Source organism: Pseudophryne corroboree, chromosome 3, assembly GCF_028390025.1.
Source record: "Pseudophryne corroboree isolate aPseCor3 chromosome 3, aPseCor3.hap2, whole genome shotgun sequence".
Lineage (NCBI taxonomy): Eukaryota > Metazoa > Chordata > Amphibia > Anura > Myobatrachidae > Pseudophryne > Pseudophryne corroboree.
In genome coordinates, this window is record NC_086446.1 from 114,661,980 (window position 1) to 114,673,716 (window position 11,737).

The 11,737-nt window shown below is 41.3% G+C and overlaps 34 non-coding genes and 18 pseudogenes across 34 annotated transcripts; all 52 read right to left on the bottom strand.

The window, feature by feature from the left end:
• Window positions 1-9: 9 nt before the first annotated feature.
• Window positions 10-128, bottom strand: LOC134885744 (5S ribosomal RNA). The gene has a single exon (XR_010169851.1). It is a non-coding gene; the product is annotated as a 5S ribosomal RNA (ribosomal RNA).
• A 107-nt stretch (window positions 129-235) lies between these two features.
• LOC134900697 (5S ribosomal RNA) lies at window positions 236-354 on the bottom strand. Its single transcript, XR_010174205.1, has one exon. It is a non-coding gene; the product is annotated as a 5S ribosomal RNA (ribosomal RNA).
• A 107-nt stretch (window positions 355-461) lies between these two features.
• On the bottom strand, window positions 462-580 carry LOC135060842 (5S ribosomal RNA). The gene has a single exon (XR_010247236.1). It is a non-coding gene; the product is annotated as a 5S ribosomal RNA (ribosomal RNA).
• A 107-nt stretch (window positions 581-687) lies between these two features.
• On the bottom strand, window positions 688-806 carry LOC134889109 (5S ribosomal RNA). The gene has a single exon (XR_010171211.1). It is a non-coding gene; the product is annotated as a 5S ribosomal RNA (ribosomal RNA).
• A 107-nt stretch (window positions 807-913) lies between these two features.
• LOC135061197 (5S ribosomal RNA) lies at window positions 914-1,032 on the bottom strand. The gene has a single exon (XR_010247586.1). It is a non-coding gene; the product is annotated as a 5S ribosomal RNA (ribosomal RNA).
• A 107-nt stretch (window positions 1,033-1,139) lies between these two features.
• On the bottom strand, window positions 1,140-1,258 carry LOC134889194 (5S ribosomal RNA; annotated as a pseudogene).
• Window positions 1,259-1,365: 107 nt separating this feature from the next.
• On the bottom strand, window positions 1,366-1,484 carry LOC135060563 (5S ribosomal RNA). The gene has a single exon (XR_010246956.1). It is a non-coding gene; the product is annotated as a 5S ribosomal RNA (ribosomal RNA).
• Window positions 1,485-1,591: 107 nt separating this feature from the next.
• LOC134889120 (5S ribosomal RNA) lies at window positions 1,592-1,710 on the bottom strand. The gene has a single exon (XR_010171212.1). It is a non-coding gene; the product is annotated as a 5S ribosomal RNA (ribosomal RNA).
• A 107-nt stretch (window positions 1,711-1,817) lies between these two features.
• On the bottom strand, window positions 1,818-1,936 carry LOC135058431 (5S ribosomal RNA). The gene has a single exon (XR_010244859.1). It is a non-coding gene; the product is annotated as a 5S ribosomal RNA (ribosomal RNA).
• A 107-nt stretch (window positions 1,937-2,043) lies between these two features.
• On the bottom strand, window positions 2,044-2,162 carry LOC135066551 (5S ribosomal RNA). The gene has a single exon (XR_010252797.1). It is a non-coding gene; the product is annotated as a 5S ribosomal RNA (ribosomal RNA).
• Window positions 2,163-2,269: 107 nt separating this feature from the next.
• LOC135061324 (5S ribosomal RNA) lies at window positions 2,270-2,388 on the bottom strand. Its single transcript, XR_010247708.1, has one exon. It is a non-coding gene; the product is annotated as a 5S ribosomal RNA (ribosomal RNA).
• A 107-nt stretch (window positions 2,389-2,495) lies between these two features.
• Window positions 2,496-2,614, bottom strand: LOC134889132 (5S ribosomal RNA). The gene has a single exon (XR_010171214.1). It is a non-coding gene; the product is annotated as a 5S ribosomal RNA (ribosomal RNA).
• A 107-nt stretch (window positions 2,615-2,721) lies between these two features.
• LOC134888573 (5S ribosomal RNA) lies at window positions 2,722-2,840 on the bottom strand (annotated as a pseudogene).
• A 107-nt stretch (window positions 2,841-2,947) lies between these two features.
• Window positions 2,948-3,066, bottom strand: LOC134901723 (5S ribosomal RNA). Its single transcript, XR_010175206.1, has one exon. It is a non-coding gene; the product is annotated as a 5S ribosomal RNA (ribosomal RNA).
• A 107-nt stretch (window positions 3,067-3,173) lies between these two features.
• LOC134889144 (5S ribosomal RNA) lies at window positions 3,174-3,292 on the bottom strand. The gene has a single exon (XR_010171215.1). It is a non-coding gene; the product is annotated as a 5S ribosomal RNA (ribosomal RNA).
• A 107-nt stretch (window positions 3,293-3,399) lies between these two features.
• On the bottom strand, window positions 3,400-3,518 carry LOC135069173 (5S ribosomal RNA). Its single transcript, XR_010255361.1, has one exon. It is a non-coding gene; the product is annotated as a 5S ribosomal RNA (ribosomal RNA).
• A 107-nt stretch (window positions 3,519-3,625) lies between these two features.
• LOC134901408 (5S ribosomal RNA) lies at window positions 3,626-3,744 on the bottom strand. The gene has a single exon (XR_010174901.1). It is a non-coding gene; the product is annotated as a 5S ribosomal RNA (ribosomal RNA).
• A 107-nt stretch (window positions 3,745-3,851) lies between these two features.
• Window positions 3,852-3,970, bottom strand: LOC135060684 (5S ribosomal RNA). The gene has a single exon (XR_010247078.1). It is a non-coding gene; the product is annotated as a 5S ribosomal RNA (ribosomal RNA).
• A 107-nt stretch (window positions 3,971-4,077) lies between these two features.
• LOC134886170 (5S ribosomal RNA) lies at window positions 4,078-4,196 on the bottom strand. Its single transcript, XR_010170261.1, has one exon. It is a non-coding gene; the product is annotated as a 5S ribosomal RNA (ribosomal RNA).
• A 107-nt stretch (window positions 4,197-4,303) lies between these two features.
• Window positions 4,304-4,422, bottom strand: LOC134890488 (5S ribosomal RNA; annotated as a pseudogene).
• A 107-nt stretch (window positions 4,423-4,529) lies between these two features.
• On the bottom strand, window positions 4,530-4,648 carry LOC135064611 (5S ribosomal RNA). Its single transcript, XR_010250917.1, has one exon. It is a non-coding gene; the product is annotated as a 5S ribosomal RNA (ribosomal RNA).
• Window positions 4,649-4,755: 107 nt separating this feature from the next.
• On the bottom strand, window positions 4,756-4,874 carry LOC135058771 (5S ribosomal RNA). The gene has a single exon (XR_010245195.1). It is a non-coding gene; the product is annotated as a 5S ribosomal RNA (ribosomal RNA).
• Window positions 4,875-4,981: 107 nt separating this feature from the next.
• LOC134889155 (5S ribosomal RNA) lies at window positions 4,982-5,100 on the bottom strand. The gene has a single exon (XR_010171216.1). It is a non-coding gene; the product is annotated as a 5S ribosomal RNA (ribosomal RNA).
• Window positions 5,101-5,207: 107 nt separating this feature from the next.
• Window positions 5,208-5,325, bottom strand: LOC134886222 (5S ribosomal RNA). Its single transcript, XR_010170313.1, has one exon. It is a non-coding gene; the product is annotated as a 5S ribosomal RNA (ribosomal RNA).
• A 107-nt stretch (window positions 5,326-5,432) lies between these two features.
• LOC134888517 (5S ribosomal RNA) lies at window positions 5,433-5,551 on the bottom strand (annotated as a pseudogene).
• Window positions 5,552-5,658: 107 nt separating this feature from the next.
• LOC135066095 (5S ribosomal RNA) lies at window positions 5,659-5,777 on the bottom strand. The gene has a single exon (XR_010252353.1). It is a non-coding gene; the product is annotated as a 5S ribosomal RNA (ribosomal RNA).
• Window positions 5,778-5,884: 107 nt separating this feature from the next.
• LOC134892402 (5S ribosomal RNA) lies at window positions 5,885-6,003 on the bottom strand (annotated as a pseudogene).
• A 107-nt stretch (window positions 6,004-6,110) lies between these two features.
• LOC134889167 (5S ribosomal RNA) lies at window positions 6,111-6,229 on the bottom strand. The gene has a single exon (XR_010171217.1). It is a non-coding gene; the product is annotated as a 5S ribosomal RNA (ribosomal RNA).
• A 107-nt stretch (window positions 6,230-6,336) lies between these two features.
• LOC134892180 (5S ribosomal RNA) lies at window positions 6,337-6,455 on the bottom strand (annotated as a pseudogene).
• A 107-nt stretch (window positions 6,456-6,562) lies between these two features.
• LOC134887359 (5S ribosomal RNA) lies at window positions 6,563-6,681 on the bottom strand (annotated as a pseudogene).
• Window positions 6,682-6,788: 107 nt separating this feature from the next.
• On the bottom strand, window positions 6,789-6,907 carry LOC135059045 (5S ribosomal RNA). Its single transcript, XR_010245464.1, has one exon. It is a non-coding gene; the product is annotated as a 5S ribosomal RNA (ribosomal RNA).
• Window positions 6,908-7,014: 107 nt separating this feature from the next.
• LOC134889899 (5S ribosomal RNA) lies at window positions 7,015-7,133 on the bottom strand (annotated as a pseudogene).
• A 107-nt stretch (window positions 7,134-7,240) lies between these two features.
• Window positions 7,241-7,359, bottom strand: LOC134891826 (5S ribosomal RNA; annotated as a pseudogene).
• A 107-nt stretch (window positions 7,360-7,466) lies between these two features.
• On the bottom strand, window positions 7,467-7,585 carry LOC135064329 (5S ribosomal RNA). Its single transcript, XR_010250638.1, has one exon. It is a non-coding gene; the product is annotated as a 5S ribosomal RNA (ribosomal RNA).
• A 107-nt stretch (window positions 7,586-7,692) lies between these two features.
• LOC134889179 (5S ribosomal RNA) lies at window positions 7,693-7,811 on the bottom strand. The gene has a single exon (XR_010171218.1). It is a non-coding gene; the product is annotated as a 5S ribosomal RNA (ribosomal RNA).
• Window positions 7,812-7,918: 107 nt separating this feature from the next.
• On the bottom strand, window positions 7,919-8,037 carry LOC134889190 (5S ribosomal RNA). The gene has a single exon (XR_010171219.1). It is a non-coding gene; the product is annotated as a 5S ribosomal RNA (ribosomal RNA).
• A 107-nt stretch (window positions 8,038-8,144) lies between these two features.
• Window positions 8,145-8,262, bottom strand: LOC134891455 (5S ribosomal RNA; annotated as a pseudogene).
• Window positions 8,263-8,369: 107 nt separating this feature from the next.
• On the bottom strand, window positions 8,370-8,488 carry LOC134888518 (5S ribosomal RNA; annotated as a pseudogene).
• Window positions 8,489-8,595: 107 nt separating this feature from the next.
• On the bottom strand, window positions 8,596-8,714 carry LOC135066097 (5S ribosomal RNA). The gene has a single exon (XR_010252355.1). It is a non-coding gene; the product is annotated as a 5S ribosomal RNA (ribosomal RNA).
• A 107-nt stretch (window positions 8,715-8,821) lies between these two features.
• Window positions 8,822-8,940, bottom strand: LOC134893141 (5S ribosomal RNA; annotated as a pseudogene).
• A 107-nt stretch (window positions 8,941-9,047) lies between these two features.
• On the bottom strand, window positions 9,048-9,166 carry LOC134889202 (5S ribosomal RNA). The gene has a single exon (XR_010171221.1). It is a non-coding gene; the product is annotated as a 5S ribosomal RNA (ribosomal RNA).
• A 107-nt stretch (window positions 9,167-9,273) lies between these two features.
• On the bottom strand, window positions 9,274-9,392 carry LOC134890524 (5S ribosomal RNA; annotated as a pseudogene).
• Window positions 9,393-9,499: 107 nt separating this feature from the next.
• On the bottom strand, window positions 9,500-9,618 carry LOC135062943 (5S ribosomal RNA). Its single transcript, XR_010249285.1, has one exon. It is a non-coding gene; the product is annotated as a 5S ribosomal RNA (ribosomal RNA).
• A 107-nt stretch (window positions 9,619-9,725) lies between these two features.
• On the bottom strand, window positions 9,726-9,844 carry LOC134890712 (5S ribosomal RNA; annotated as a pseudogene).
• Window positions 9,845-9,951: 107 nt separating this feature from the next.
• LOC134887131 (5S ribosomal RNA) lies at window positions 9,952-10,070 on the bottom strand (annotated as a pseudogene).
• A 107-nt stretch (window positions 10,071-10,177) lies between these two features.
• On the bottom strand, window positions 10,178-10,296 carry LOC134901409 (5S ribosomal RNA). Its single transcript, XR_010174902.1, has one exon. It is a non-coding gene; the product is annotated as a 5S ribosomal RNA (ribosomal RNA).
• A 107-nt stretch (window positions 10,297-10,403) lies between these two features.
• Window positions 10,404-10,522, bottom strand: LOC134889214 (5S ribosomal RNA). The gene has a single exon (XR_010171223.1). It is a non-coding gene; the product is annotated as a 5S ribosomal RNA (ribosomal RNA).
• Window positions 10,523-10,629: 107 nt separating this feature from the next.
• Window positions 10,630-10,748, bottom strand: LOC135060812 (5S ribosomal RNA). Its single transcript, XR_010247206.1, has one exon. It is a non-coding gene; the product is annotated as a 5S ribosomal RNA (ribosomal RNA).
• Window positions 10,749-10,855: 107 nt separating this feature from the next.
• On the bottom strand, window positions 10,856-10,973 carry LOC134886223 (5S ribosomal RNA). The gene has a single exon (XR_010170314.1). It is a non-coding gene; the product is annotated as a 5S ribosomal RNA (ribosomal RNA).
• A 107-nt stretch (window positions 10,974-11,080) lies between these two features.
• Window positions 11,081-11,199, bottom strand: LOC134889755 (5S ribosomal RNA; annotated as a pseudogene).
• Window positions 11,200-11,306: 107 nt separating this feature from the next.
• LOC134890573 (5S ribosomal RNA) lies at window positions 11,307-11,425 on the bottom strand (annotated as a pseudogene).
• A 107-nt stretch (window positions 11,426-11,532) lies between these two features.
• LOC134895888 (5S ribosomal RNA) lies at window positions 11,533-11,651 on the bottom strand (annotated as a pseudogene).
• Between the last annotated feature and the right edge of the window lie 86 nt (window positions 11,652-11,737).

The window sequence follows — 11,737 nt, forward strand, 5'->3', positions numbered from 1 at the left end:
GTATAAAAATATCTACAGCACCTTGTATTCCCAGGTGGTCTCCAATCCAAGTACTAACCAGGCCCAACACTGCTTAGCTTCCAAGATCAGATGAGATTGGGCGTATCCAGTGTGGTGTTGCTGTAGATGAGCTTTGTGGTTTCTGTTAGAACTTTTCTACTTCTAACTACTGGTTCATAAATGAATACGTTTTAAAATGGAATGCATCAACAGAACGGTGTTGGCAGTATAAAAATATCTACAGCACCATGTATTCCCAGGTGGTCTCCCATCCAAGTACTAACCAGGCCCAACACTGCTTAGCTTCCAAGATCAGATGAGATTGGGCGTATCCAGTGTGGTGTGGCTGTAGATGAGCTTTGTGGTTTCTGTTAGATTTTTTCTACTTCTAACTACTGGTTCATAAATGAATACGTTTGAAAATGGAATGCATCAACAGAACGGTGTTGGCAGTATAAAAATATCTACAGCACCTTGTATTCCCAGGTGGTCTCCCATCCAAGTACTAACCAGGCCCAACACTGCTTATCTTCCAAGATCAGATGAGATTGGGCGTATCCAGTGTGGTGTAGCTGTAGATGAGCTTGGTGGTTTATGTTAGAACTTTTCTACTTCTAACTACTGGTTCATAAATGAATACATTTGAAAATGGAATGCATCAACAGAACGGTGTTGGCAGTATAAAAATATCTACAGCACCTTGTATTCCCAGGTGGTCTCCCATCCAAGTACTAACCAGGCCCAACACTGCTTAGCTTCCAAGATCAGATGAGATTGGGCGTATCCAGTGTGGTGTGGCTGTAGATGAGCTTAGTGGTTTCTGTTAGAACTTTTCTACTTCTAACTACTGGTTCATAAATGAATACGTTTTAAAATGGAATGCATCAATAGAACGGTGTTGGCAGTATAAAAATATCTACAGCACCTTGTATTCCCAGGTGGTCTCCCATCCAAGTACTAACCAGGCCCAACACTGCTTAGCTTCCAAGATCAGATGAGATTGGGCGTATCCAGTGTGATGTGGCTGTAGATGAGCTTGGTGGTTTCTGTTAGAACTTTTCTACTTCTAACTACTGGTTCATAAATGAATACGTTTGAAAATGGAATGCATCAACAGAACGGTGTTGGCAGTATAAAAATATCTACAGCACCTTGTATTCCCAGGTGATCTCCCATCCAAGTACTAACCAGGCCCAACACTGCTTAGCTTCCAACATCAGATGAGATTGGGAATATCCAGTGTGGTGTGGCTGTAGATGAGCTTAGTGGTTTCTGTTAGAACTTTTCTACTTCTAACTACTGGTTCATAAATGAATACGTTTTAAAATGGAATGCATCAACAGAACGGTGTTGGCAGTATAAAAATAGCTACAGCACCTTGTATTCCCAGGTGGTCTCCCATCCAAGTACTAACCAGGCCCAACACTGCTTAGCTTCCAAGATCAGATGAGATTGGGCGTATCCAGTGTGGTGTGGCTGTAGATGAGCTTTGTGGTTTCTGTTTGAACTTTTCTACTTCTAACTACTGGTTCATAAATGAATACGTTTGAAAATGGAATGCATCAACAGAACGGTGTTGGCAGTATAAAAATATCTACAGCACCTTGTATTCCCAGGTGGTCTCCCATCCAAGTACTAACCAGGCCCAACACTGCTTAGCTTCCAAGATCAGATGAGATTGGGCGTATCCAGTGTGGTGTGGCTGTAGATGAGCTTTGTGGTTTCTGTTAGAACTTTTCTACTTCTAACTACTGGTTCATAAATAAATACGTTTGAAAATGGAATGCATCAACAGAACGGTGTTGGCAATATAAAAATATCTACAGCACCTTGTATTCCCAGGTGGTCTCCCATCCAAGTACTAACCAGGCCCAACACTGCTTAGCTTCCAAGATCAGATGAGATTGGGCGTATCCAGTGTGGTGTAGCTGTAGATGAGCTTGGTGGTTTCTGTTAGAACTTTTCTACTTCTAACTACTGGTTCATAAATGAATACGTTTGAAAATGGAATGCATCAACAGAACGGTGTTGGCAGTATAAAAATATCTACAGCACCTTGTATTCCCAGGTGATCTCCCATCCAAGTACTAACCAGGCCCAACACTGCTTAGCTTCCAAGATCAGATGAGATTGGGCATATCCAGTGTGGTGTGGCTGTAGATGAGCTTAGTGGTTTCTCTTAGAACTTTTCTACTTCTAACTACTGGTTCATAAATGAATACGTTTTAAAATGGAATGCATCAACAGAACGGTGTTGGCAGTATAAAAATATCTACAGCACCTTGTATTCCAAGGTGGTCTCCCATCCAAGTACTAACCAGGCCCAACACTGCTTAGCTTCCAAGATCAGATGAGATTGGGCGTATCCAGTGTGGTGTGGCTGTAGATGAGCTTTGTGGTTTCTGTTTGAACTTTTCTACTTCTAACTACTGGTTCATAAATGAATACGTTTGAAAATGGAATGCATCAACAGAACGGTGTTGGCAGTATAAAAATATCTACAGCACCTTGTATTCCCAGGTGGTCTCCCATCCAAGTACTAACCAGGCCCAACACTGCTTAGCTTCCAAGATCAGATGAGATTGGGCGTATCCAGTGTGGTGTGGCTGTAGATGAGCTTTGTGGTTTCTGTTAGAACTTTTCTACTTCTAACTACTGGTTCATAAATGAATACGTTTGAAAATGGAATGCATCAACAGAACGGTGTTGGCAGTATAAAAATATCTACAGCACCTTGTATTCCCAGGTGATCTCCCATCCAAGTACTAACCAGGCCCAACACTGCATAGCTTCCAAGATCAGATGAGATTGGGCATATCCAGTGTGGTGTGGCTGTAGATGAGCTTAGTGGTTTCTCTTAGAACTTTTCTACTTCTAACTACTGGTTCATAAATGAATACGTTTGAAAATGGAATGCATCAACAGAACGGTGTTGGCAGTATAAAAATATCTACAGCACCTTGTATTCCCGGGTGGTCTCCCATCCAAGTACTAACCAGGCCCAACACTGCTTAGCTTCCAAGATCAGATGAGATTGGGCGTATCCAGTGTGGTGTGGCTGTAGATGAGCTTTGTGGTTTCTGTTTGAACTTTTCTACTTCTAACTACTGGTTCATAAATGAACACGTTTGAAAATGGAATGCATCAACAGAACGGTGTTGGCAGTATAAAAATATCTACAGCACCTTGTATTCCCAGGTGGTCTCCCATCCAAGTACTAACCAGGCCCAACACTGCTTAGCTTCCAAGATCAGATGAGATTGGGCGTATCCAGTGTGGTGTGGCTGTAGATGAGCTTTGTGGTTTCTGTTAGAACTTTTCTACTTCTAACTACTGGTTCATAAATGAATACGTTTGAAAATGGAATGCATCAACAGAACGGTGTTGGCAGTATAAAAATATCTACAGCACCTTTTATTCCCAGGTGGTCTCCCATCCAAGTACTAACCAGGCCCAACATTGCTTAGCTTCCAAGATCAGATGAGATTGGGCGTATCCAGTGTGGTGTGGCTGTAGATGAGCTTTGTTGTTTCTGTTTGAACTTTTCATCTTCTAACTACTGGTTCATAAATGAATACGTTTGAAAATGGAATGCATCAACAGAACGGTGTTGGTAGTATAAAAATATCTACAGCACCTTGTATTCCCAGGTGGTCTCCCATCCAAGTACTAACCAGGCCCAACACTGCTTAGCTTCCAAGATCAGATGAGATTGGGCGTATACAGTGTGGTGTGGCTGTAGATGAGCTTTATGGTTTCTGCTAGAACTTTTCTACTTCTAACTACTGGTTCATAAATGAAGACGTTTGAAAATGGAATGCATCAACAGAACGGTGTTGGCAGTATAAAAATATCTACAGCACCTTGTATTCCCAGGTGGTCTCCCATCCAAGTACTAACCAGGCCCAACACTGCTTAGCTTCCAAGATCAGATGAGATTGGGCGTATCCAGTGTGGTGTGGCTGTAGTTGAGCTTTATTGTTTCTGTTTGAACTTTTCTACTTCTAACTAGTGGTTCATAAATGAATACATTTGAAAATTGAATGCATCAACAGAACGGTGTTGGCAGTATAAAAATATCTACAGCACCTTGTATTCCCCGGTGGTCTCCCATCCAAGTACTAAGCAGGCCCAACACTGCTTAGCTTCCAAGATCAGATGAGATTGGGCGTATCCAGTGTGGTCTTGCTGTAGATGAATTTTCTGGTTTCTGTTAGAACTTTTATACTTCTAACTACTGGTTCATTAATGAATACGTTTGAAAATGGAATGCATCAACAGAATGGTGTTGGCAGTATAAAAATATCTACAGCACCTTGTATTCCCAGGTGGTCTCCCATCCAAGTACTAACCAGGCTCAATACTGCTTAACTTCCAAGATCAGATGAGATTGGGCATATCCAGTGTGGTGTGGCTGTAGAATAGCTTTATGGTTTATGTTAGTACTTTTCTACTTCTAACTACTGGTTCATAAATGAATACGTTTGAAAATGGAATGCATCAACAGAACGGTGTTGGTAGTATAAAAATATCTACAGCACCTTGTATTCCCAGGTGGTCTCCCATCCAAGTACTAACCAAGCCCAACACTGCTTAGCTTCCAAGATCAGATGAGATTGGGCGTATACAATGTGGTGTGGCTGTAGATGAGATTTATGGTTTCTGTTAGAACTTTTCTACTTCTAACTACTGGTTCATAAATGAAGACGTTTGAAAATGGAATGCATCAACAGAACGGTGTTGGCAGTATAAAAATATCTACAGCACCTTGTATTCCCAGGTGGTTTCCCATCCAAGTACTAACCAGGCCCAACACTGCTTAGCTTCCAAGATCAGATGAGATTGGGCGTATCCAGTGTGGTGTGGCTGTAGATGAGCTTTATGGTTTCTGTTAGAACTTTTCTACTTCTAACTACTGGTTCATAAATGAATACGTTTGAAAATGGAATGCATCAACAGAACGGTGTTGGCAGTATAAAAATATCTACAGCACCTTGTATTCCCAGGTGGTCTCCCATCCAAGTACTAACCAGGCCCAACACTGCTTAGCTTCCAAGATCAGATGAGATTGGGCGTATCCAGTGTGGTGTGGCTGTAGATGAGCTTTATGGTTTCTGTTAGAACTTTTCTACTTCTAACTACTGGTTCATAAATGAATACGTTTGAAAATGGAATGCATCAACAGAACGGTGTTGGTAGTATAAAAATATCTACAGCACCTTGTATTCCCAGGTGGTCTCCCATCCAAGTACTAACCAGGCCCAACACTGCTTAGCTTCCAAGATCAGATGAGATTGGGATATCCAGTGTGGTGTGGCTGTAGATGAGCTTTGTGGTTTCTGTTTGAACTTTTCTACTTCTAACTACTGGTTCATAAATGAATACATTTGAAAATGGAATGCATCAACAGAACTGTGTTGGCAGTATAAAAATATCTACAGCACCTTGTATTCCCAGGTGGTCTCCCATCCAAGTACTAACCAGGCCCAACACCGCTTAGCTAACAAGATCAGATGAGATTGGGCGTATCCAGTGTGGTGTTGCTGTAGATGAACTTTCTGGTTTCTGTTAGAACTTTTCTACTTCTAACTACTGGTTCATTAATGAATACTTTTTAAAATGGAATGCATCAACAGAATGGTGTGGGTAGTATAAAAATATCTACAGCACCTTGTATTCCCAGGTGGTCTCCCATCCAATTACTAACCAGGCCCAACACTGCTTAGCTTCCAAGATCAGATGAGATTGGGCGTATCCAGTGTGGTGTGGCTGTAGATGAGCTTTATGGTTTCTGTTAGAACTTTTCTACTTCTAACAACTGGTTCATAAATGAATACGTTTGAAAATGGAATGCATCAACAGAACGGTGTTGGCAGTATAACAATATCTACAGTACCTTGTATTCCCAGGTGGTCTCCCATCCAAGTACTGACCAGGCCCAACACTGCTTAGCTTCCAAGATCAGATCAGATTTGGCGTATCCAGTGTGGTGTGGCTGTAGATGAGCTTTGTGGTTTCTGTTTGAACTTTTCTACTTCTAACTACTGGTTCATAAATGAATACGTTTGAAAATGGAATGCATCAACAGAACGGTGTTGGCAGTATAAAAATATCTACAGCACCTTGTATTCCCAGGTGGTCTCCCATCCAAGTACTAACCAGGCCCAACACTGCTTAGCTTCCAAGATCAGATGAGATTGGGCGTATCCAGTGTGGTGTGGCTGTAGATGAGCTTTGTGGTTTCTGTTAGAACTTTTCTACTTCTAACTACTGGTTCATAAATGAAAACGTTTGAAAATGGAATGCATCAACAGAACGGTGTTGGCAGTATAAAAATATCTACAGCACCTTGTATTCCCAGGTGGTCTCCCATCCAAGTACTAACCAAGCCCAACACTACTTAGCTTCCAAGATCAGATGAGATTGGGCGTATCCCGTGTGCTGTGGCTGTAGATGAGCTTTGTGGTTTCTGTTAGAACTTTTCTACTTCTAACTACTGGTTCATAAATTAATACGTTTGAAAATGGAATGCATCAACAGAACGGTGTTGGCAGTATAAAAATATCTACAGCACCTTGTATTCCCAGGTGGTCTCCCATCCAAGTACTAACCAGGCCCAACATTGCTTAGCTTCCAAGATCAGATGAGATTGGGCGTATCCAGTGTTGTGTGGCTGTAGATGAGCTTTGTGGTTTCTGTTAGAACTTTTCTACTTCTAACTACTGGTTCATAAATGAATACGTTTGAAAATGGAATGCATCAACTGAACGGTGTTGGCAGTATAAAAATATCTACAGCACCTTGTATTCCCAGGTGGTCTCCCATCCAAGTACTAACCAGGCCCAACACTGCTTAGCTTCCAAGATCAGATGAGATTGGGCATATCCAGTGTGGTGTGGCTGTAGATGAGCTTTATTGTTTCTGTTTGAACTTTTCTACTTCTAACTACTGGTTCATAAATGAATACATTTGAAAATTGAATGCATCAACAGAACGGTGTTGGCAGTATAAAAATATCTACAGCACCTTGTATTCCCCGGTGGTCTCCCATCCAAGTACTAAGCAGGCCCAACACTGCTTAGCTTCCAAGATCAGATGAGATTGGGCGTATCCAGTGTAGTCTTGCTGTAGATGAATTTTCTGGTTTCTGTTAGAACTTTTATACTTCTAACTACTGGTTCATTAATGAATACGTTTTAAAATGGAATGCATCAACAGAATGGTGTTGGCAGTATAAAAATATCTACAGCACCTTGTATTCCCAGGTGGTCTCCCATCCAAGTACTAACCAGGCTCAATACTGCTTAGCTTCCAAGATCAGATGAGATTGGGCATATCCAGTGTGGTGTGGCTGTAGAATAGCTTTATGGTTTCTGTTAGTACTTTTCTACTTCTAACTACTGGTTCATAAATGAATACGTTTGAAAATGGAATGCATCAACAGAACGGTGTTGGTAGTATAAAAATATCTACAGCACCTTGTATTCCCAGGTGGTCTCCCATCCAAGTACTAACCAAGCCCAACACTGCTTAGCTTCCAAGATCAGATGAGATTGGGTGTATACAATGTGGTGTAGCTGTAGATGAGCTTTATGGTTTCTGTTAGATCTTTTCTACTTCTAACTACTGGTTCATAAATGAAGACGTTTGAAAATGGAATGCATCAACAGAACGGTGTTGGCAGTATAAAAATATCTACAGCACCTTGTATTCCCAGGTGGTCTCCCATCCAAGTACTAACCAGGCCCAACACTGCTTAGCTTCCAAGATCAGATGAGATTGGGCGTATCCAGTGTGGTGTGGCTGTAGATGAGCTTTATGGTTTCTGTTAGAACTTTTCTACTTCTAACTACTGGTTCATAAATGAATACGTTTGAAAATGGAATGCATCAACAGAACGGTGTTGGCAGTATAAAAATATCTACAGCACCTTGTATTCCCAGGTGGTCTCCCATCCAAGTACTAACCAGGCCCAACACTGCTTAGCTTCCAAGATCAGATGAGATTGGGCGTATCCAGTGTGGTGTGGCTGTAGATGAGCTTTATAGTTTCTGTTAGAACTTTTCTACTTCTAACTACTGGTTCATAAATGAATACGTTTGAAAATGGAATGCATCAACAGAACGGTGTTGGTAGTATAAAAATATCTACAGCACCTTGTATTCCCAGGTGGTCTCCCATCCAAGTACTAACCAGGCCCAACACTGCTTAGCTTCCAAGATCAGATGAGATTGGGATATCCAGTGTGGTGTGGCTGTACATGAGCTTTGTGGTTTCTGTTTGAACTTTTCTACTTCTAACTACTGGTTCATAAATGAATACATTTGAAAATGGAATGCATCAACAGAACTGTGTTGGCAGTATAAAAATATCTACAGCACCTTGTATTCCCAGGTGGTCTCCCATCCAAGTACTAACCAGGCCCAACACCGCTTAGCTAACAAGATCAGATGAGATTGGGCGTATCCAGTGTGGTGTTGCTGTAGATGAACTTTCTGGTTTCTGTTAGAACTTTTCTACTTCTAACTACTGGTTCATAAATGAATACTTTTTAAAATGGAATGCATCAACAGAATGGTGTTGGTAGTATAAAAATATCTACAGCACCTTGTATTCCCAGGTGGTCTCCCATCCAATTACTAACCAGGCCCAACACTGCTTAGCTTCCAAGATCAGATGAGATTGGGCGTATCCAGTGTGGTGTGGCTGTAGATGAGCTTTATGTTTTCTGTTAGAACTTTTCTACTTCTAACAACTGGTTCATAAATGAATACGTTTGAAAATGGAATGCATCAACAGAACGGTGTTGGCAGTATAACAATATCTACAGTACCTTGTATTCCCAGGTGGTCTCCCATCCAAGTACTGACCAGGCCCAACACTGCTTAGCTTCCAAGATCAAATCAGATTTGGCGTATCCAGTGTGGTGTGGCTGTAGATGAGCTTTGTGGTTTCTGTTTGAACTTTTCTACTTCTAACTACTGGTTCATAAATGAATACGTTTGAAAATGGAATGCATCAACAGAACGGTGTTGGCAGTATAAAAATATCTACAGCACCTTGTATTCCCAGGTGGTCTCCCATCCAAGTACTAACCAGGCCCAACACTGCTTAGCTTCCAAGATCAGATGAGATTGGGCGTATCCAGTGTGGTGTGGCTGTAGATGAGCTTTGTGGTTTCTGTTAGAACTTTTCTACTTCTAACTACTGGTTCATAAATGAAAATGTTTGAAAATGGAATGCATCAACAGAACGGTGTTGGCAGTATAAAAATATCTACAGCACCTTGTATTCCCAGGTGGTCTCCCATCCAAGTACTAACCAGGCCCAACACTACTTAGCTTCCAAGATCAGATGAGATTGGGCGTATCCCGTGTGCTGTGGCTGTAGATGAGCTTTGTGGTTTCTGTTAGAACTTTTCTACTTCTAACTACTGGTTCATAAATTAATACGTTTGAAAATGGAATGCATCAACAGAACGGTGTTGGCAGTATAAAAATATCTACAGCACCTTGTATTCCCAGGTGGTCTCCCATCCAAGTACTAACCAGGCCCAACATTGCTTAGCTTCCAAGATCAGATGAGATTGGGCGTATCCAGTGTGGTGTGGCTGTAGATGAGCTTTGTTGTTTCTGTTTGAACTTTTCTACTTCTAACTACTGGTTCATAAATGAATACATTTGAAAATTGAATGCATCAACAGAACGGTCTTGGCAGTATAAAAATATCTACAGCACCTTGTATTCCCCGGTGGTCTCCCATCCAAGTACTAAGCAGGCCCAACACTGCTTAGCTTCCAAGATCAGATGAGATTGGGCGTATCCAGTGTGGTCGTGCTGTAGATGAACTTTCTGGTTTCTGTTAGAACTTTTCTACTTCTAACTACTGGTTCATTAATGAATACGTTTTAAAATGGAATGCATCAACAGAATGGTGTTGGCAGTATAAAAATATCTACAGCACCTTGTATTCCCAGGTGGTCTCCCATCCAAGTACTAACCAGGCTCAACACTGCTTAGCTTCCAAGATCAGATGAGATTGGGCATATCCAGTGTGGTGTGGCTGTAGAATAGCTTTATGATTTCTGTTAGTACTTTTCTACTTCTAACTACTGGTTCATAAATGAATACGTTTGAAAATGGAATGCATCAACAGAACGGTGTTGGTAGTATAAAAATATCTACAGCACCTTGTATTCCCAGGTGGTCTCCCATCCAAGTACTAACCAGGCCCAACACTGCTTAGCTTCCAAGATCAGATGAGATTGGGCGTATACAGTGTGGTGTGGCTGTAGATGAGCTTTATGGTTTCTGTTAGAACTTTTCTACTTCTAACTACTGGTTCATAAATGAATACGTTTGAAAATGGAATGCATCAACAGAACGGTGTTGGTAGTATAAAAATATCTACAGCACCTTGTATTCCCAGGTGGTCTCCCATCCAAGTACTAACCAGGCCCAACACTGCTTAGCTTCCAAGATCAGATGAGATTGGGCGTATCCAGTGTGGTGTGGCTGTAGATGAGCTTTATGGTTTCTGTTAGAACTTTTCTACTTCTAACTACTGGTTCATAAATGAATACGTTTGAAAATGGAATGCATCAACAGAACGGTGTTGGCAGTATAAAAATATCTACAGCACCTTGTATTCCCAGGTGGTGTCCCATCCAAGTACTAACCAGGCCCAACACTGCTTAGCTTCCAAGATCAGATGAGATTGGGCGTATCCAGTGTGGTGTGGCTGTAGATGAGCTTTATGGTTTCTGTTAGAACTTTTCTACTTCTAACTACTGGTTCATAAATGAATACGTTTGAAAATGGAATGCATCAACAGAACGGTGTTGGTAGTATAAAAATATCTACAGCACCTTGTATTCCCAGGTGGTCTCCCATCCAAGTACTAACCAGGCCCAACACTGCTTAGCTTCCAAGATCAGATGAGATTGGGATATCCAGTGTGGTGTGGCTGTAGATGAGCTTTGTGGTTTCTGTTTGAACTTTTCTACTTCTAACTACTGGTTCATAAATGAATACATTTGAAAATGAAATGCATCAACAGAACTGTGTTGGCAGTATAAAAATATCTACAGCACCTTGTATTCCCAGGTGGTCTCCCATCCAAGTACTAACCAGGCCCAACACTGCTTAGCTAACAAGATCAGATGAGATTGGGCGTATCCAGTATGGTGTTGCTGTAGATGAACTTTCTGGTTTCTGTTAGAACTTTTCTACTTCTAACTACTGGTTCATAAATGAATACTTTTTAAAATGGAATGCATCAACAGAATGGTGTTGGTAGTATAAAAATATCTACAGCACCTTGTATTCCAAGGTGGTCTCCCATCCAATTATTAACCAGGCCCAACACTGCTTAGCTTCCAAGATCAGATGAGATTGGGCGTATCCAGTGTGGTGTGGCTGTAGATGAGCTTTATGGTTTCTGTTAGAACTTTTCTACTTCTAACAACTGGTTCATAAATGAATACGTTTGAAAATGGAATGCATCAACAGAACGGTGTTGGCAGTATAACAATATCTACAGTACTTTGTATTCCCAGGTGGTCTCCCATCCAAGTACTGACCAGGCCCAACACTGCTTAGCTTCCAAGATCAGATCAGATTTGGCGTATCCAGTGTGGTGTGGCTGTAGAATAGCTTTATGATTTCTGTTAGAACTTTTCTACTTCTAACTACTGGTTCATAAATGAATACGTTTGAAAATGGAATGCATCAACAGA